Source organism: Xenopus tropicalis, chromosome 2 (genome assembly GCF_000004195.4).
Source record: "Xenopus tropicalis strain Nigerian chromosome 2, UCB_Xtro_10.0, whole genome shotgun sequence".
NCBI classification, from domain to species: domain Eukaryota; kingdom Metazoa; phylum Chordata; class Amphibia; order Anura; family Pipidae; genus Xenopus; species Xenopus tropicalis.
In genome coordinates, this window is record NC_030678.2 from 19,355,281 (window position 1) to 19,375,332 (window position 20,052).

Below are 20,052 nucleotides of genomic sequence, written 5' to 3' on the forward strand. Positions count from 1 at the left end.
AAGAGAATCATTTCATGTAAAAAAAAAAAAAAAGTTATAGTACTCACAGTATATACATTATTTATGGGAAAATGATTTTGCCTTTATACTCTGATGTTTGATGCCTATAATGTTGTCTGTCAGTTACGTGGAAAATATGGTTTTCTGATTATGTACCACTCCAATCAATATAAATATGTTTTAAACAAAAGGGCAGAGCAGGATAAGGATCACTAAGTACATTTTTACAAATGTTCTAGATATAATTTTGGACTAAAAATAATGATCAACTGCCTGACTGGCTGTCACACATGTTCTAAGCCTGTTAGACATGAGATTTGTATTCACTGATCTCCCTTGTGTTTGTGAAGACAAGACCCCCCTGGTAATTTTAGTGTTTTGCATACTGTATATACTCGAGTATAAGCCTAGTTTTTCAGCACCCAAAATGTGCTGAAAAAGTCACCCTCGGCTTATACTCGAGTCGGGTGCCATGGGTCCCTCCATACTAGCACCCTCTCTCCTTTGTGTGCAAATTAGGCCACCCGCAACCAGACCCTCCAGTGCCCTGGCCCACTCTCAAATTCATCTTCATCTACCATCCTCACTTGTCCCATTCTGCACTAGACATTGCACTTTATATTCTATATAAACTATATATAGTTTTGAAGGATTTTAACTCTTTGGGGCTGATTTACTAAGACACGAATTCCGACCGAATTGGAAGAATTCCGATTGGAAAACGAACATTTTGCGACTTTTTCGTATTTTTTGCGATTTTTTCGGCGCCTTTACGACTTTTCGGAAATTATCGCGACTTTTTCGTTACCAATACGATTTGCGCGAAAAAATGCGAGTTTTTCGTAGCCATTCCGAAAGTTGCGCTTTTTTCGTAGCGTTAAAACTTAAAAGGCGCGACGTTTTGCGCAAGTTTTAACACTACGAAAAAATCGCAACTTTTTGCGCAAGTTTTAACGCTACGAAAAAATCGCAACTTTCGGAATGGCTACAAAAAACTCGCGTTTTTCAGCAAAAATCGTATTGGTAACGAAAAAGTTGCGATCATTTTCCGAAAAAATCGCAAAATACCGATCATTACGAAAAAAACGCAATCGGACGCATTCGGCCCGTTCGTGAGTAAGTAAATGGGCCCCTTTGTGTTTTAGCTTGGTTGCTGAGTACTCTTAAGGTATCATTGTTGATAAAACAATTGTTTTTGTTGACCCTCGACTTACAGAGCTAGTTTACAGTTTTTACTTGAAATAAATATTTAAAAACCTATACCCCACTGATGCCTCATTTAATGTAATTTTATTGGTATTTATGTTGATTAAACTTAGCAGTAGCTGCTGCATTTCCCACCCTAGGCTTATACTCGAGTCAATAAGTTTTTCCAATTTTCTTAGGTAAAATTAGGTACCTCGGCTTATACTCGAGTATATACGGTAATTATATTCCCTTAATGATGTAGTGCCGACACATTTTACAGTGCTTTACAGAGAGTGTTTAATCATTTATAAGACCCTACACCAGTGGCCCTATTACATTCAAAACACATTAAGGTCAGTTTAATCAGGAACCAGCCTTCGGACATCTGATCAACTTTTTGGGTTTAAACCCACTTTGTGACTCAAGCATTGGTCAAGATGTGTCAATGTTTAAAAAATATTGTAAGCCTTTCAAATATACTATCCCCCACCAAACTGTAAAGTATTGCAGTTTCACGTTGTCACATATACAGATATTTAAAAATACATGGATGGTGATGAGCAAAAGTTTTCGCCAGACATGGATTCGCTGCGAAATTCTACATTTTCAATGGTGAACTTTTTTGCAAAACGGCTGCAGTGAGGAAAAAGTCACGGTTGGGTCAAATAAATTGCGGTCACATTAAAAAAAAGTAACGGTTCCGTCAAACTGTTTCTGGGTTTTGGAATCCAGTGGCCTTGTACAATTTTGGGTGGGAAGAAGTGTCCATTTCTTGATCCACAATGGACTTTGCAGCAAGTACTCATGATTAACCTTAGTTGTCTATTAATATAAAGGTACTGGCCCTTATTTTGTTCAAGATGGAGGAGCCCTTTTGGACCCCAGCAGAGTTAGGTTCTATCTTCTCTTTAAATGGTGTTTCTAGAAAACATGACTTTGCGTTTGTTACATTTTCTGCTTGAATATTGGACTGTGGATAATAAAGAGCAAAGGAAAGTTGCTTTAGAATGGTTTGTTGTCTCGAGACTTAAAACTGCAGCTATCCCACGATCCCTTGAATATCTTGATATGGGCCAACAAAGGGCAGCTCCTTTCTACAGCTGGAGTCTATGCCATCATTAAACCAATTATAGATTGCAATCTTTGCCAGAACAGGATATCCAGATGGCTAGAAGCGATCCTAAATATCACAATAGCTCAGCTTATTGCAGCATATGCAAAGCGTACAAAGGCCTTATCACCAGTCTACTTACTGGATGTGGCCCTAAAACTCCTCCATAGGTCATATGTTACACACAATCTTGCATACAGAATAGGCTTGGCTACTTCCCCACAATGTATAAAATGCTCCTGTCCCAGTGGCAACTTAGAACCATACCATGGACCTGCACAGTATTGAATACTTCTGTGAAAATGTCCTAAAAAATGTTCTGCAACAAATACAAACCCCCAGATGATATTAGGGCTGTACCCTAAGCCCACAGACAGTACCAATAAAGGCAACATTAGACTTGCAGACATCTTTGTCCTGACAGCAATAAAATCCATATTAGAATGTTAGACTGCCACACAACCCCCCTCAAAACAACTATGGGAATGCAAATTACTACTCACCATGCAACTTCAATGGGTCCTGGCACTCCAAGATAAAGAGTCCAGAGGCTCACTCTTACAACATTTGGAAGGAACCAAGACTAAAAACATCACAAATTACTAGCCCCATGTTGATACACAAAATGGTGGGCAGAAACCTGTTTTCTAGGGAAACTAAATAACCCAGCAGTGGATGGACTGTGTGGACTGCCCTTTCCTCTCCCGTCTAAAGCTTTAAACTTTCTTAGGGATATATAATAATGTCACAAGCCAAGAATAACAATAATGTAACTGCCAAGCATAAGGAATAGTTCTCCTCTGCATACTTTGCCTTCTTGTCTTGCTGTTTACTCTCTTTTTCTTCTTTCTCTAATGTTGTCTGGGACATTATTATAGATCCCTAATAAAGTGGATGTCATTTAACACAGCTTTGAAATGTATATATGAATGTACAATCTGAAATGTCATGGCATTACTCACCTGTGAAATCATGACACGGAGACATCCAAGGTGTTTTGTATTGTTTATTTCTTGTTCTAAAATAATAAAAAAAACAGTTTGATTTAAAAGAAAAACAGTTTGGTGTCCTTGTCTTCTGTCTGCAGTAACTCATTGCCAATTGTTGATGTCATTGCCAGTTGAGGCAATTCCAACAATATAAATACCATATATATAGGATATTTTAAAAAGTACCAAAAAGTATTTAGTTCTATTTGTGAAACAGAAAGAATTGTTACATTTAAGCTAAACCATAACAAAAAATATGGCTTGAAATGCTATATTTTATATACTAAACTGACTGCACAAGCCAAGCGTTTCAGCATTTTTATAGTAGTAATGGTATTGGTCTTTGCAGTTGTCACAGAAGTTACTCCATCTTGGATTCTGTTAGAAGTGTCAGTGGCACTGCACATGCTCAGTGGGCTCTAGGCAGCTGTTGAGAAGCTGAGCTTAGGGGTCATCACAAATAATCAAACAGAAAATGAGGTTTGTCTGCCATATAAATTGATGCTACAGGGCTGATTATAAAATGCTGATACTAATTGCACTGGTTTCAGAGCTGCCATGTTGTGTTAATCTGAATGAATTACTAATCCGCCTTATACTGTTATATTTATATTCTGTATATACAGTATATTGTGAGTGGGTCCCTAAGCTCAGTAAGTGACAGCAGCAGTGAATCAGCAGAAAAGAAGATGGGGGGCCATTGGAGGCATCTTTGGGGGCACAGATCTTCCCTGCTAAAGGACTGCGGAAGCCCAAACCATAATGTACAACATTTCTAGCCTATATCTTTAGTTAGGCTTTATTTCTCCTTTAACATCATAGTCTGGGGCCTGCTGTGCATTACATATGATTCATTAAAATCTCTCTCTTTATTCAGATTCAAATGTTCTTATTGTTATGGAGGTACATACACACATAATGGGTATTTTGGCTTTGAAAATCATGAATCATTTTCACAGCATTAAGAATGGCCTTGATATTTCATATGCCCTCTTTGTGCTATATGCTGAAATAAATTGTTGCATTAAGGAGAAATAATTTGAAATCTTTTGCTTTATGTTTATGTTCCATAATAAAAAAAAGCTAGCAACAGAAATAGCAGGGTAACAATTACTGCTTATTTATATAAACTCTGCTAAAAAATTGTTTTAGATATTTTACAATAAATAAAAGCACATTTCTAAACTAGCTGACAAATATACCGTTGACATAATGCAGCCTGACCAGAAATACATTTTAGATTGACACTTCTCGGGTTTCTGGATTTATATTATATATATATTAATGGAGAACAAAAGGAATATTGACAAAACCGTGCATAATTATTCTCCAAATGGTGCTCCACTGAACACCCAGGTATATTACTTACTTTTACCCCACTTATTTTCATGTGAAGTAAAATCTGTTTCAAGTAGTTTTGTAGCTGCCATCTTTTGTATCTTCGTGTTAAAAAAGTAGCATGCATCAAAAAAGTCACAAAAAAAGTAGTGTGTGCCAAAAAAGTTGTTGTTGCGTCAAAAAAGTTGTGCCTCAGATTCATGCATTCCCAAAGAAACATGGAGCTTTGGTTCATATTGATGAGACAAATGGTACAGTTGGCAATTAATGCACAGGAAGGTCATAACCTGATTTAATCACTTATTGGTAGTGATGAGCAAATCTGTCTGTATTTCCGTGTTCCGCCACGGAACACAGGGAATACAGACAGATGTATTTCAAAAATTTGCAAATATTCCAGCAAAACGGCGAAAGATTTGTGAAATGGTGAAAATGTTGCACGTCAAAAAAAATTGTTGCAGGTGATAATTTTTTTGTGCAACTGGCAATTTTTTTGCCATGAGCGAGAATTTTTTTGACAAATTTTGATGTCCGTTTCGCAAATAAATTCCCCAATGGCGGAACACGGAAATTCGCCGTGAATCCATGACTGGCGAATTATTTCTCCCATCGCTACTTATTGGTAGTGAGGAGCGAATTTTTTTCGCCAGGCATAAATTTGCAGCGAATTTCTGCATTTAGCCATTAGCAAATTGTTTTGTGAAACTCCCGTGAAAATTCGCCGTGGACAAATTTGTTGCGCGTTAAAAAAAAGGACAAGGTTGCGTCAAATTGGGCGTGGTCACATAAAAAAAGGTGCGGTTGTGTCAAATTGGCCGATGTCACGACAAAAAAAAAAGACGCGGGCAACAAAAAAAATAGGCAAGAAATGCGTTTCCTGAATTTTCCACTGTTTCGCGAATTTTCTTGCCATTTCGTGAATTTTATGGTTAAGTGAAACGGGACAGATTCGCTCATCACTACTTATTGGTAAATTATTTCAAATATTTTAGGATTGCAGGGTTTGGTTTGGATTTGAATGTGTTTGTCCATGGGAATGGGGTTAACTCATAATGATCCTGACCCTCCCTTGTCCTTTACTTGTTCTTTAATTTTGGTGAATTGGAGTCGGCTCCAGTAGCTTTTTTTGCTTTCCATTTGATTATCTAAAAGTCAAATGACAAAAAGTTGGCCATAATACCCAAGCAATCATAAATCAGGCCCTTACATTTTTGTAATTTTAAAGCTCTGGTCAACAAATGTGACAAATATTTGTTTGCAGATAATGCAATTTTTTTCATTTATGTAAAATCTTTTGTGGAGGATTTCAAATTTGGCAGAATCCCCAAATTAGAATTTTTGTACATTCATAGTGCTAAATATATACATAAACAGATTTACATTAAAGCAAATGGCTTAAATCTGGTTGCTGAATGAACAGATGTTTTAATACAACAAACAACTTTTCCACTCTGACTTCAAAAACAACTTGACTTCTCTGTAACTTTATTAAACAATTTTCGAAAGCTTTTATAAATAACCTTTAACAGTGTAAAAGTAAAATGGTGTTAATATCCGATAGTTTATCATTTCTGCTTTGATGTCTGAAATTTAGTAAATGCCAGCTCCATCATTTGAGCTACTGTACCATATATTTTTTTCATTAAAAGGTGATACAAGGGCTTTAGCTCTCTTGTTTTTGCTTTTCCTACAAAAAGAAGGAAAGCAATACTTATATAATCCTATAATTATTCTTAATTACTATATTGTGCTGTTCTTTGGCTGAAATAAAGATACTTAAAAATGCTGCTATTTCTATAAGTAAATATGTTTGAGAAAAATTGGGCAAAGTAAATGATGTTCTCTCAGAACATTAATTGGCACTACAAACACACATAGACTCGCTAATTAACACCTCTGACACTCTCTGCATTTGCAAAACATGGAAAGTAAAATGGCACCAAAAGCACAGACTAATTATAATATATTTGGAATATTTCATATTATTCCCCTTGGATCATTGTGTATTGAAACTTTGTATTTTGAAGAAACACAGAAGATATAGTAAATGCTTTTAAAAGCCCTAAAATGAAGATTTTTGCAGGTTACTATATCTCAATATCTCTCTATAGTCATCAAGATATATTTATACAGGTATCGGACCCCTTATCCGGAAATCCGTTATCCAGAAAGCTCCGAATTACGGAAAGCCCGTCTCCCATAGACTCCATTTTAATCAAATAATTCAGAATTTTAAAACTGATTTCCTTTTTCTAAGTAGAAATAAAACAGTACCTTGTAATTGATCCCAACTAAGATATAATTACCCCTTATTGGGGGCAGAACAGTCCTATTGGGTTTATTTAATGGTTAAATGATTCCCTTTTCTCTGTAATAATAAAACAGTACCTGTACTTGATCCCAACTAAGATATAATTACCCCTTATTGGGGGCAGAACAGCCCTATTGGGTTTATTTAATGGTTAAATGATTCCCTTTTCTCTGTAATAATAAAACAGTACCTGTACTTGATCCCAACTAAGATATAATTACCCCTTATTGGGGGCAGAACAGCCCTATTGGGTTTATTTAATGGTTAAATGATTCCCTTTTCTCTGTAATAATAAAACAGTACCTGTACTTGATCCCAACTAAGATATAATTACCCCTTATTGGGGGCAGAACAGCGCTATTGGGTTTATTTAATGGTTAAATGATTCCCTTTTCTCTGTAATAATAAAACAGTACCTGTACTTGATCCCAACTAAGATATAATTACCCCTTATTGGGGGCAGAACAGTCCTATTGGGTTTATTTAATGGTTAAATGATTCCCTTTTCTCTGTAATAATAAAACAGTACCTTGTAATTGATCCCAACTAAAATATAAATAATCCTTATTGGATGCAAAACAATCCTATTGGGTTTAATTAATGTTTTATTGATTTTTTTTAGTAGACTTACGGTATTGAGATCCAAATTACGGAAAGACCCCTTATCCGGAATACCCTTGGTCCCGAGCATTCTGGATAATGGGTCCTATACCTGTACTAGCTTAGTTCTCATCATCTTGTTATTACAGAATAAGCTAATGGTAAGCCATTCTAGGAGGCAATGGAAGCTTAGGCAGCAACACCTTCATATATCATAAAAGGGAAATCAAGATAATTATATAATCTCTACTATGAACAAGGTTTTTCTCAAGTAATGGAAATTTTACAAATTTGCTCTAGAACAGTGACCCCCAACCAGTGGCTCTTGAGCAACATGTTGTTCACCAATCCCTTTGATGTTGCTCCTGGTGGCCTCAAAGTAGGTGCTTGGAGACAAGTTTTGGAAGCCCAGTTTTACTCCAAGCAGAGCTTCCTGCAGGCCAGCAGTCACATGGAGCTACCAAATCACTGGCAACTGCCAATCACAGCCCTTATTTGGCATCCCCAAAGAACTTTTTGCATGCTTGTATGATTCACCAATACTTTTTACTCCTGAGTGTGGCTCACAATTAAAAAAAGGTTTGAGATCTCTGCTCTAGAATGTCCCCATGTATTTTGTTTGGTGGTGACGGAGGGAAGAAATTGCATTTCTTCATGCTGGAGAAACAAAAATGACCATTGATTCCAAAGCATTTGGCAAGAGAAAAAGCACAGCAAACCCCCTTCCCACTGACTTGCATTTGGAAAGAGAAAAAACAAAAATCCCTATTGACTTCAATGCTTTTCGTTTGAGAGAAAAGCAAGAAAAATGGCACCAATTAATTTGGCACAAGAAAAAATTGTGGTGAAAAAAATGGGCATAACTGCATTTTGCTAGTGATGAGCAAATGTTTTTAGCAGGCGAATTGTTTCGCAAAACTTCTGCAAAAAAGTCTCGTTTCGCGAATTATTCTGTCATTTTGCAAATTTTTCTCTGAAACTAAATGGGACAGATCTGCTCACTACATTTTGCAAATTTGTCAGCAGTTTTGCTAATTTTTCAGTGAAGCTAAACAAGGCACTTTCGTTCATCACTAATCTACACCCTGTTTAAATTTGACAAGTGAAAGAAAAAGATCTGCAGTTACAGGGCCCTGAGGAAGTGTTTGCTTATTTTATCAGCGATATTTATGACCTATGTTTCACTGGTCATAGCTGTGACTTTCAGCTAATAATGTTAATTAAACTTTAATTTTGTAGACAGTAAAACTCCAAACCACATGATAGTTAAGGAGAGTGACTAATTAAAAAGTACTGTAACATAATTGCTCTTGATTGCTAATGGAAAGTGGGCACATTCATGAAATGATTTACCTCAGTAGAGAAGTCACCAATATTTACTTTGAAGGGGGATCTATTCCCAAATTGAAAAATTAATATAAAACAACTTTGAGGGTAGGGATGTAGCAAACCTAAAAAAAAAAATCCGCGAACATGTTCGCGAACTTACGCCAAAACCCGCGAATATTCGCAAACTTTGCGAACCCCATAGACTTCAATGGGAAGGCGAACTTTAAAACCTAGAAAGGCCATTTCTGGCCAGAAAACTGATTTTAAAGTTGTTTAAAGGGTGCCACGACCTGGACAGTGGCATGCAGGAGGGGGATCAAGGGCAAAAACTTCTCTGAAAAATACTTTGTTGGCACAGAGTTGCGCAAAAAACGCAAGCTATTCTAGCGAAAATACGCAGCTTTTTTGCTATGTCGCGCTAAACACCATGAAAACGGGATTTGCGTAAAAACACCATGTGTGACTTGTGCGGCGTATTGTACAATACTTTTGCGACGATAAAAAACGCGGCGGAAAACGCCACGCGAACCCAAACTGCGAACATACGCTGAAAGTTCGCGAACATACGCTTTTGCGAACACCCGATGTTCGCGCTAATTTGTTCGCCGGCGAACAGTTCGCTACATCTCCATTTAAGGGATCATCTGCAGAGATGAGATGTTATGGAAATCAGATGCTGCCCACATAGAGCTTGCAATCTAAGGTTCATATCATGTTTCTACAAAACTACGATGGTCAATTTTATGAGAAATAAGAATAAATAGTGATGAGCAAATATTTTAGCCAGGCATGGATTCACATTGAATTTCTGCATCTGTCCCTCGTCAAATTAGGCGTGGTTGCGTCTAAACAGGTGCAGTTGTGTCAAATTGGATGTGGTCAATGACACGTGACAAAAAAAAGACGCGGGTGATGAAAAAAGTCATGTGACAAATGATTTTTCACAAATTTTTCGCTGTTTCGTTAATTTTCTTGTTTTGCGATTTTTTTGCACAAACCGAAACGGGTCAGGTTCGCTCATCACTAAGAATAAACTGTCTGTAGGGTTTTGCCAATAATAATGTATATTTCAAGACTTCAATGTATTTTGCAATTTGTCACGCTCAGATTATATTTTAGATTTTTTTAGTTACTAAATGAATATTTAGCACCATTTTAGGGCATTGTTATTAACACTGCAAATAAATTGCTGTTAATATGCTTTAATGCATTAATGAATACAATTTTAAATGAGCTGTACATTAAAAAGCCTATATTTTCACACAACATAACACAATTTATAATTGCTCAGTCAAACTACGAAATGAAAGGAGATCTCCACCCAAAAATAGTTTTTGCATAGTAGAAGACAATGTAATTCTTAGTAACTTCCCAATGTGCTATTAATATACACTTGTAATGGTTTTAAAGTAACGGACAGGATGTTACGATATTTTACATCCCCCAGGACCTTACTTTCTCGCTCGGTGTCAGAACCTCCCAATCAACAGGTGACTACACTACAGGTGACTCTCTTTCTCATCTGGTTTAACCACAGACTAAGGCCCTGGCTCTTGCTCATCTGCCAAAGTAAGCTTTGTGGCCTTTTTGCCCCAGTACCCATTGGTGGGGAATCAGCTCTCTGTAGCACTAACCAGACAAAAAGATCACAGTCACAAAATATCCTTTATGAATTGTGATTTTGATCAAAATTAAAAATGCTCTAAACTCTGTAAGTGTAGGGTTAAGCCTGTATACAATGACACCAAAATCTGCTGTGGGTGAAGCTGGGAGGTAAATGTTAAAGACCTTACAGATGAGCAAGGGGACCAAACACCACTCTAGAGGTTTGTTATTCATATAGGCACAAACAGTTATGATTATATTAAATATATAATACTTTCCGCATGCTATATTTTATGGAAGTTAGGAACTCTCCTACCTGTTTGAGATGCAGTCTAGATACTTCCACCCTTCTCTATACCTGAAGGAGCTGCCTTTCTCTACAACCTTATTTGCAGGAGATAAACTCCTACATGGTGGACATCACTCAGATAAAAATAAAATAGCTAACCTGGATTCCCTACCTGGCAAAGGGACTACATTGTTTGTATCGATAATTGAGGTCAGAGGGCTAATAACATTGCACTGAAATTATCCCTTACCCCTTAATCATGCATAAAAGACATACATTTTTTTTGTATCATTATAGAGGTACAGGTATAGGACCCATTATCCAGAATGCTCGGGACCAAGGGTATTCCAGATAAGGGGGTCTTTCCGCAATTTGGATCTCCATACCTTAAGGGGCTGATTTACTAAGACACGAATTCCGATTGGAAAACGAACATTTTGCGACTTTTTCGTATTTTTTGCGATTTTTTTGGCGCCTTTACGACTTTTCGGAAATTATCGCGACTTTTTCATTACCAATACAATTTGCGCGAAAAAACGCGAGTTTTTCGTAGCCATTCCGAAAGTTGCGATTTTTTCGTAGTGTTAAAACTTGCGCGAAAAGTTGCAATTCCAATTTTTCGTAGCGTTAAAACTTAAAAGGCGCGACATTTCGCTCAAGTTTTAACACTACGAAAAAATAGCAACTTTTTGCACAAGTTTTAACGCTACGAAAAAAACGCATCTTTCGGAATGGCTACGAAAAACTCGCGTTTTTTCGCAAAAATCGTATTGGTAACGAAAAAGTTGCGATAATTTTCCGAAAAAATCGCAAAATACCGGTCATTACGAAAAAAACGCAATCGGACGCATTCGGCCCGTTTGTGGGTTAGTAAATGTGCCCCTAAGTCTACTAAAAAGTCAATAAAACATTAATTAAACCCAATGGAATTGTTTTGCATTCAATAAGGATTATTTATATCTTAAGTTCAAGTACAAGGTACTGTTTTATTACTACAGAGAAAAAGGAAATCAGTTTTAAAATTCTGAATTATTTATTTATCTGAGACAGCCTTTCTGTAATTCTGAGCTTTCTGGATAATGGGTGTCCGGATAAGGGATCCCATACCTGTATAGAATCTATTTTTCAGAATGTCTGGGTTTTCCAGATAAGGAATTGCCATAAAACATTTACACATTAAATTTGTTTTGCCACCAAATGGATTCATGCAGGTTGGTTAGGATCAACTTACACAAGTTCAGATGGCAAATTTGGCCTTTTTCGGCAGGATTCGGCCAGATCCATGGTCCTGGCCGAACCAAATCCTAAGGTTGATGCCACACGTGGCGTTTTTCCGCTGCGTATTTTCTAATTCTCTCGGCGGCTGAAAAACGCCTGATATCATCATCCATAGAAATAGCTTGAAAAGACTCGAAGCAAACCACACAATGAGGAAATACGCTAGAAAACGCCTTAGCACGGATTTTTCAAGCGTAGGCCGAAATACGCCAGTATTTGCACAGCAAGCTATTCCTATCTATACGCAAAGGCAGCTGGCAGACCTAGCGGAAATACGCAGCGTTTTTTGCTATTTCGCACTATTAGCACCATGGAAACGGGATTTGCTTACATCACCAGTACTAGGCTGAAAAACTCCATGTGTGGCTTGTGCGGCGTTTTTAGGCTGAGAAAAAATGCAGCGGAAAAACGCCACGTGTGGCATCAGCCTAAAGATCATGTGACTTTTTGTCGTTATGTGCGTTTGCAGTTCTAATTAGGATTCAGATTCGGTTTAGTGTTCGCATAGTTTAAATAAGGAAGCCATTACAGAAAGAAAAAACTAGCATAAATAACATTATTTCACAGAAGGAACTAAGACAAAGTAAATGGTAATTATTTTGAGATGGCTTAGTGCTTAGGTTAATACTTTTTTATTTTACTGAAATTATCAGAAGGCAAAGTAGAAGAAATGATATTAAAATAAACTTAAACACTCATTTTTTTCCCCCTCCATGTTTGGTCGACATCCAGAAATAATTTTTCTGACCTTATATTGCAAGTCACGCAAATATTGATGGCGACTGCCAAGAATTTAGATTTCTAATTCATTGCCAACAGCAATTTATTGAAAGTGTATGCAATGTGAAGCTATTTTAATAAAAAAGACTTTCTTTTAATCAGAAATTTCTGTTGCCTTTTTTCTGTTCGGTAGAACTTTTGCCTGTGAAGTAAAATCTGACACTTTCATAAATTCTTTTTCCTTTTAAAAAATAAGCACGACCTGGGGTCATTTTTGTCAGCTTTTCCTTTTGGTCAGTTTATGTGAGGTTTTCTATGATATTCAGTTTTTTTAGTTAGCATTAAGCTTTGTAGACCATCAAAAAGATACTAATATTTATTCAGAGGAAAAAATAAATCAAACAAACCCCATAAGGGGTAATTGGGTTGATTCACTAAAGGTCGATAAGTTTTATCGCACCCTTTTTTGCATTAAAATTGACGTGAAAAAAAAAAACGTGAGATTTGCTAAAGTATTAACGCATGCGTTAAGTTGCATATTGCGTGCATTAATTAGCATGCCGAAATAACACTAACGTATGATTCACAAACACTTAAGGGCACATTTACTAATCCTCGAATCCGAATCCCGAATGGGAAAAAATCAGAGTGGAAACGAAAATATTGCGACTTTTTCGTCGCTGGCGAGATTTTTTCGTATTTTGCGCAACCAACCCGCAACCAATCCGAATTTTTCACAACGGCGACGGAAAAGTCACGGAAAATATACAAAAAAGTCGTAATGGCGATGAAAAAGTCGCGCAAAATACGAAAAAATCACGACGCCTACAAAAAAGTTGCAAAAATACCGATCATTACAAAAAATTCAGACACTTTCGGACGTTCGTGGATTAGTAAATGTGCCCCTTAGACGCGCTAAATATCGCATTAGTCTGTACGAAAATTAACACCTACTTGGCGCAGGCGGTAATTTTAGAAAAGTACAGTTAATGAGCTTTTGGCAACACAATATGGACTTTGCAGTGTTATTTATTCAAGTCTGTGTTGGCCCCAGAGTGATGCAGCCGCCAGTTTGCAGGGAAATGGGCATTTTCATTAAAAGTAGTTTTACGAAAGTAATGATGTGTATGGTTAATATGGCATGCATTTTTTCGCACACGACGACTATTTGTGCGCAATGTGTTGATTAGTGCGTATTCCGTCAAATACCACATGAAAATAGTCTTCGCGACTTAAATAACACAATAATCAGCCCTAATTACTCCTCTCCGAGCCTTTTCACCTGCAGCGAGTTGAGCTGTGGCCATTGGGTAGATCCAATAAAAATGCAAAAATACATTATAAAATCGGTAGTGCAAGCGGAATGGTTATAAAGGCAATGAACCCCAGGCAATGGGAAAAAAACCTGCAGTCAGGTTTTTGTCATTCTGCCGAAGTCCATGGTAGGAAATGCTGAAATATCTTATTAAAGACTTGCTTGAGTATCCTGAAATGTTGGCTGAATCTTAGTAATATGATGAAAAGCTGCCCATAAACTGCAAACTTGCATTTAGCTTGCACATCACAGACCATAATGCCATGGGCTCCAGGTCATACTTGGCCAAGGAAAACAGTTCCTTAATGACTTTACCGGATCTAACATTATAACAGGATTATTGTGCCTTTCTTCTCTCTCCTCTTCCTACGTTTGTTGAGGTACAGCCTGGTGTCTGCCGCTGCTTGACGACCAATATCTCATAGATCATTTAAACTGAGAATATGTTTTTTGTTCCTGCTTTCGGTTACATAAGTTGCTTCAAAAGTTACATTCCTTATTTAGATTTGTGGGGTTTTTTTCCACGTGAAAACTTTTCATTTCTGTTTTTTTTTTTTTAATTATCATGCCATTGAAAAAATTCAGCTATCATCTGAAGCTAAGTTGACATCTGTTTGAATCTCCCACTGAGCTCCTGGATATGGTGTTCAAGTTCTGTCAATAGCTTAGACAAGTAACAGGAAATTTCCCCCAGGCAAAGAAAGTGCATCAGGTAATTTTCTGCTGTATTACTTTATTGGGAAAGGTTATACAATGCCAACAGGGAAAGCGAATAGAAACAGGGCAGGCAGAGGGAGACTATTCATTTTAGATGATAGATGTTAGAATCCCCCACCCCATTAAGTGCTGATGGGTTATGTAATATGTTTGTTTATGAGCAATGTTTAAAAAGGACAGTTTTTTAAACTTTTAAGTAAATGAAGTTTTATTTATTTAGCTGCAAGCTAAAATGGATGCAAATGTTATGATTATTTATAAGATTCATTGAAAGCACAGGTATGGGATCCATTCTTCAGAAACCAGTTATCCAAAAAGGTCCTAATTATGGGAAGGTCATCTCCCATAGACTGCATTTTAAAATTTTAAACCATATTTCCATTTTTTCTGTAATAGGAAAAAGTATCTTGTACTTGATAGACTTAGAGCTCCTTTTATTGTGCAAGAAAACAGAAACCATCTTGTTTTCTTAACTCCATCTTGTTCATATCATTTGTATGTATGTATGTATATCTTTATTTATAAAGCGCTACTTATGTACACAGCGCTGTACAGTAGAAAACATTAATACAAACAGGGTGTTAAGATAATAGATAAATACAAAGTATAATAATAAATACAGATTAATAAATAAATACATTTAATACATTTAATATACATTTAATATTAGAGGGCTTTGAAATATGCTTAAGTTGTTTTTCTGTTAAAAAGCTGTGTTTGATGAGTTTTGCTGAGTCCGCCTGACAGAGGGGCCTTAAATGCCTCCACCCATTGTGTTTATGTAACACGTTGGCCTTGTTGTGTTGGCCAACTGGGCCCCAATGCCTGTTCTGCTTTTAGAGATTAAAGAGTATGCTCTGAAACACTCTTATCAGTAGTATGTATGTATGTATGTATAACTTTATTTATAAAGCGCCACAAGGGTACGCAGCGCTGTACAGTCTTACAGAATACAAAATTAAACACAGGGAGGACAAGTGATATAATAAATAAATATAATAAATACATATATGTATATATATATATATATATAAGTGCCATGTGGTATGAGACACAGTAGGAAGGAGGTCCCTGCCCCATAGAGCTTACAATCTGAGTGGTTGGGTAACATACAGGCACAAACTGGAAGGTAAGAGTGCATCAGGTATGGGCATTTGCCCTTAAGCGCAGGACTGGGCAAAATAATGTTTTAGTGCTCCAGAAGGTAACAGCTGAGCTTTTTCTTAAAGAGAGTGGGTGAGTTTTCCCTACGGAGGGATTCAGGGATAGAGTTCCAGAGGTAAGGAGCAGCAAGATAGAAAGGTTTAAGACGAGAGAGCGCAGTGGGTGTGGATGGTGTAAAGAGACGGAGGCTCTGAGAGGAGCGGAGGAGACGACCAGGAACATGTAGGGAGACCAGTGAAGAAATGTAGTGAGGAGCAGAGGAGTGAAGGGCTTTGAATGTTAGCAGAAGGATTTTGTAAGCTCCTTTGCTTGACAGGCAGCCATGCTAGTGAGCTTAATTGAGGCTGAGCAGGATTCCTCTTAGGAGAGAGCAGGAGGATCCTGGCAGCAGAGTTTAAGATTGATTGCAGGGGAGAGAGGTGGGAGTCTGGGAGGCCGGTTAGTAGGAGATTGCAGTAATCTAAGCGGGAAAGGATAAGGGCATAGATTAGTGTTTTAGCTGTTGCTTGTGAAAGAAAGGGGCGTATCTTGGCAATATTACGGAGGAAAAAGCGGCAGGTTTTGGCAGTGTTATTAATATGGTTAGAGAAGGAGAGGGACTGGTCAAAGATAACCCTAAGGCAGCGTGCAGAATTTACAGGGTTGATGGTCATGCCATCAATAGTAATGGTGAAAGGAGGAGGAGGGCCAGGTTTGGGCGGGAAGACCATGAGCTCTGTTTTAGCTAGGTTAAGTTTGAGCTGGCGTCGGTTCATCCAGGAGGAGATAGCCAGGAGGCAGTTACCAATCTGGGTTTGGACATCAGCAGTTAGTGCAGGGGTGTCTAAATATATCTGGATGTCATCTGCATATAGGTGATATTTAAGACCAAAAGAAGAAATAAGGTCTCCCAAAGAGAGAGTGTACAGGGAGAACAGCAGGGGACCAAGCACAGAGCCCTGAGGCACCCCCACACTGAGCGGAACCGGGGTAGAGGTAGTTAGCTCTGTCAGGACTGTCTGTATGTCAGGCTTACCAGGAAGGATCAAGTATGTTGATAGAGAGACCCACAAGTGCCCCACAATGTCGCCACAATGCGTCGTGACATTCTGGTCGTGACATGCACTGCGCGTCGGATCCCACTCGGATGGAGGACTGCACGACGAACACGGTGAGTATCCTTACACTGTAGATATAGATGTAGAGAGTATACAATCAAACTGGCCTGTACAACAGTTTCATTTTAACATTATCAACACTCCTCATTTCCGTTTTTGAGTAGTTTTTGAAACCACAGGAAAAACAAATTTTCTACAAAACCATGAATGCCAAGTAATTTATTAAAACAACATTTAAAAAAAGCACAAATAAAAAAAAAATGGAAAAAAAACACAAACACAAAAAATACAAATTTTTCATTTTGTCGCACAAATGAAAGCATCATAAAAATAAAAACAAAATCTCTAAAGCCATGAAGCAAAGACAGATTAGCCAATGGAAAAAGGGCACCTGCCATTGACTACTACAAGACCTATAAGCTTTTAGTTGGCATATTTTTACTTTCAGATTTGTTGTAGTTTTGACGCATAAGAAATGGCAAAAAAAATTACGGGGGTTTTTTCCTGACAAAATATTTTTGAGCAAAAAAAAAATACAAATCATGAAAAAAAATATGAAAAGGACCCCTTAAAAGTATGGAGATCAAAATGACAGAAAGATGCCTTAAAGAGAAAAGGCCAGGTCAAATATTCTTGATATCAGGTCCCTTACCTGTACTTGCCACAAAATAGGCTCCTTGCACTTCTGTGTAGAGATGTAGCGAACTGTTCGCCGGCGAACTAATTCGCGCGAACATCGGGTGTTCGCGAACACGGAAATTCGCGAACTTTTGGCGATGTTCGCCATTTTGGGTTCGCTGCGGTTTTTTTTGGCGTTTTTTTTTTTGGCGTTTTTTTTACAAAGTATTTTTCAGAGAATTTTTTGCTTGATCCTCCTCCTGCATGCCCCTGTCCAGGTCGTGGCACCCTTTAAACAGTTTTCTGGCCAGAAATGGCTTTTCTAGGTTTTAAAGTTCGCCTTCCCATTGAAGTCTATGGGGTTCGCAAAGTTCGCGAATATTCGCGAGTTTTGCCGAAAGTCCGCGAACGGGTCCGCGAACATTTTTGGCGATGTTCGCTACATCCCTACTTCTGTGTGGTTGGCACCCAGCGTCATTGTGTCTGTTCTGCCTCTTCTGCTGAATCATGTGCAAGTGCACTTATTGACACTAGGGACCCATACAGCTACCACCATCCTGAATGCGGCAATAATTCCAGGGTTTCCATATAGCATTTCATCATTAGGTGCAGCAGCACAAGAGTCAGATGAAAAAATCATTTGTGAAAAGTAATGATGAGCGAATCTGTCCCATTTCACTTCGTCATAAAATTAAAAAAATGACAAGAAAATGAGCGAAACGGCGAAAAATTAGCGAAATGCATTTGTTGCGCAATTTTTTGTCGCCTGCAGTTTTTTTGTCACCCACAGGCATTTTTATGTGACCACGCCCTTTTTTGGCTTGACCACGCCCAAACTAGACGTGACCGCACCTATTTTGACGTGATGCACCCCATTTTAACGTGACCATGCACAATTTGGCATGACCATGCCCAATTTGATGCGACTGCAACTTTTTTTTTTTTACACAAGACAAATTTTTTTGCAACACGGAAGTTTGGCAAAACAATTTGACAATGGTGAAATGCGGAAATTCGCTGCAAATCCAGCGTTTTTGAAAATGTTAACCACAATTTTCATCCAATGTGCTACCACAATCACATGCAATCGTATTTGGTTTGATGCATCGGGAGAAATTGTGTCAGATGTAATCCATGGAATTGTGGCTAAATATCCAGCATTATGGGTAAAAAAAAAAAAGTGTAAATTTCATTCAAAATTGCAATTAGCACCTTGTACACTATTGTATAAGACCATTAAAGTATCTATACATACAACTGTGGTTTTATTTTCATTCAAAGGAAGGTATGTGCCAAGTGATTTTACTTGTCTCTTATATTTGCAGTCTCATCCCATAGAATCTTTCAGCTCTGATCCACACTTTAAAAGGACTATTCTAAAAATAAATATAGTTCTATAAATAAACACTAATAATTGTGAAACGTAAAAGGTTAAATGATTTAAAAGAAAATAATCAGTCCCTTTAGTTTGAATGAATCCAAAACTTTCGTACTCGTTGCGACAAATACAATTGTCACGTAAATTTTGACGCAAAGTACAAAAATGTTGTGCAAATTAGCAAAAAAATCACAGAAAATACTCACAGTACGAAAACTTAGAAAAATAAAAAAATTCTTGAATTCGGAATGTGCCCCCTAAACTCGGTTAACTAGGAGTTATTTTTCCCTGGTCGTACTCCATATCAGCACTATCTGGGATATCCCCGCCCCCATGCCCCCTCAGAAGGATCCTCCCCAAAGCTTTAAAAGCCACCCCCACCCCCACTATGGCGTCTTTTTTTCCTTCTGCTTTCCTTACTCCATTGGAAGCAACATTTTTGCTTTTTAGCCTTGGGAAAGCATTAGGTGACCGGAAATGGCACCTAGGGACTGGGGTTTTTTGGTCCATGAGATCTTTTCCCCTGCACATTACCTCATATCCTGGGATCTTCGGCTCTGTTCTGCTTGATAAGGTAGGACAATGCTGTTTGGTATATTTGATCCCATGTGCCTTTCTGGTTTGTCATAATGGCATCCAATGGCAAGTGCTAGTCCCCCCATCCGTATGCCCTCCCAGGCCGTGAGTGTCTGGTGGCAATGGTGTGTGGCCCGACACACTTAATATTTTTGCGGATGGGCGAGGGAGGTGGAAGTTAGCAGTCAACATTTAGTTAGTGGCCTGAGTCTGGCGATCTCCATATTCCTTTTTGTTCTACTGTGTGGAGAGAGTTTTTTTTTTTGAATAGAGCCAGAGTTCAAAGCCTACTGCCTCCCTCACAAAGTCTTTCCTAAGGTTTTGTATTAAGAGGTGTTTTAAAAAAAAAAAAAAAAAAAAAAAAAAAGGGCCTGACACCCCACTGTCTTTAAACATTGGGCTGCATTATGTACTACAAATGGGTTAGTT

At 37.9% G+C, this 20,052-nt stretch overlaps 1 long non-coding RNA gene across 1 annotated transcript; it reads right to left on the bottom strand.

Moving 5' to 3' along the window:
• Positions 1–1,460: 1,460 nt before the first annotated feature.
• On the bottom strand, positions 1,461–17,121 carry LOC116408755. The gene is made up of 3 exons (XR_004221209.1): positions 16,970–17,121; positions 3,262–3,317; positions 1,461–2,158 (listed from the first exon to the last, which is right to left on the bottom strand). It is a non-coding gene; the product is annotated as an uncharacterized LOC116408755 (long non-coding RNA).
• Between the last annotated feature and the right edge of the window lie 2,931 nt (positions 17,122–20,052).